Source organism: Pteropus vampyrus, unplaced genomic scaffold, assembly GCF_000151845.1.
Source record: "Pteropus vampyrus isolate Shadow unplaced genomic scaffold, Pvam_2.0 Scaffold1, whole genome shotgun sequence".
NCBI lineage: Eukaryota > Metazoa > Chordata > Mammalia > Chiroptera > Pteropodidae > Pteropus > Pteropus vampyrus.
The window spans coordinates 6,279,772-6,282,159 of record NW_011888782.1 but is presented as its reverse complement, the minus strand read 5'-3'; positions in this window follow the sequence as shown (position 1 = coordinate 6,282,159).

Genomic DNA, 2,388 nt, shown 5'->3' with positions numbered 1-2,388 from the left:
ATTAACCTCTAAAAGCATCCAAGATAACAATGTTTAAGTTCATTTCAGGATAATACGTCTTCCCCACACAATAAAATGTTTATTAAAATAAAGTAAATGAAAGGACATAATCCTAGTGAGAAAAAAGGTGCAGTCTTAAGTTGTATTATGTTCATTTCATACACTTAGTCGTGCAAGAAATACTAGTCTTTTCTCCATAAATTAGTCTATTTAATAGGCTTAAGGAAAAATTTCACCTTTGTCATTTTCCACGTTTCACTTCTGATATTTTACACAGTGATAAGGCATTTGGAAGGGATACTATGGAACCAGTCATGGCTTATTTGATCTACAACTCTCAGCCAAAGTGGAAACTCTTCCCCCTTTGTGTTTTTTCACTAAGTCATCTTGTCTATAGCTCAGTTCTCTTTCTTCAACTACTGGACAGATCTGGTAAGGTCCCTTAAAGTCTTAGCATGATAAAACAGAGAAGCCACAGAATTGGGTTTTCAGCTTTGACCACAAGGGCAGAGGAGAAAAGAGAAAATAAAGGGTGAAAAAAACCACTCCATGGCCATTAGCATTTCAAAATATTATCCCACCATAATATCATACAATGAGTTGGAGAGATAAGTGTGCGGCTGTAAAGAGGAAATGAAGCAGGAGTCTGGAGTTAGTGAGATTAGGACTGGGTTAAGAAGTAGCTGCAGGCAGATGGAAGTAAGGCAGATGAGAATTCTACCCCTAATCAGAATCAAGCTATCACTAGGGCATTTTAATGGTTGATTCTACAGTGAAGGACTGACTTTCCTTTGGACCAAAAAAGAAGTTCCTAAGGAGAGACGTTGACCGCATGTAAGCTAGAGACGGTAATGTGACTTTGTCATCACTTCATGACCATTTATATCAAATTGCATGATTAACATGATAGAAACCCATGATGTAATTCACCAGTTTCCCAGAGCTTTCCCAAAAAATCAGCAACCCATTTACCAGGAGCATCTCTGGAAAAGGTTCTGCCAGATACCCCTGGAGAAATTTGTTACTTGCCTCCGGGTAACTGTTTCTTATTTGCAACTGCATGATGTGCTCATTCTTGATATTGTTTACTTCTAGTGGTGTTTTCTACCATTTCTACTTTTGCCTGGTTATCCTGAATTATCAAAGATTTCATCTCAGTGGCTCCATGTATCATTTCTTTTACTCACCAAACATGCAGATTCACCCAATAGGACCTGCTTCAGCTTCTCCTTTATTCATTTGTTCAGGAATTCAGCATTTCTAGATTAGTGATTCTCAAACTTGAGTGTGCATCAGAACCACCAAGAGGGCTTGTGCACACACAGATTACTGGGCCCTAACCCCAGAATTTCTGATTCAGTGAATCTGGTATAAAACTTGAGAATTTTTATATCTAACAAGTTTCCAGGTGATGCCGATGCTTCTGTCCTCAGGTGATGCTGATCTAGTAATGCCATGACACAAACACTTTTCTTTTTCCATTTAGAAATGGGACTCTTAGTCCTGCTCTCCTAAAAGCAAAGTGTTTCAATAATAAAGAGTAGATCATTCTATTTTTCTTTGATCAAGAATGATAATTGTTTTCCAGCCTGTGTACTTTGCTACAGTCTAGTCAATTAGGAGAATGTAAGAATTTTATTCTCTAGAGTTAGTTTCAGGTCAAGCTTATGCAGTACCATATGAATTACTTATTTACTAAATATTTAGTAAGCTCTTACTTTCTGTGGTAGGTAGATATAGGAATATGAGACATAGTGTGTCTCATATGAAGGAGGTAATACTATGTAGTCAAAAGCATGCAACTTTTGGAGTCCCAAAATTAGGTAAAGATTGTCTCTGCTACAAAGGATGATATGTATGGTTGTGCAGGGTTTACATTGCACAACCCAGGGCCACTGTATCATCTTAGGTAAGCTGGAACTACATTTCCAGGAATTCTTTTCCTTATACAATTCTAGCTGGGATTAGTCACAAGATTTGGAATCATCAACCACTACACCCTAAGTTCACTGAAAGGCAACATGCACTGTTGCAGCTCATGCACGTAGTCACTGATTTTGTGGCTCACTCTGTAAGCATGGAGAGCAGCCAGGCCACAACTCCTCCAGCTTCCACTAGATCTCCTCCTTTGACTTCTCTGACATCTGGGCCAGTTGCGTCTACAGTTACAAGGCGAAAGGCATGAGGAGAGGTGAAAGGCATGAGCTCCTCTTGCACATTGCCCACTTCCCTGAGGTTGGAGGCAGTTAGACACAGTTATTGGTTCAAATTTGACCTCTGAAATCCAGTTTGTCCTTGCGGGATCCAGTTTTTCCTTGTGCTATCAGTTTGTCTTTGCTTTCCTCCACTTTATGTAATATTTTCTTAGCACTAACAGCCCTGGTCATC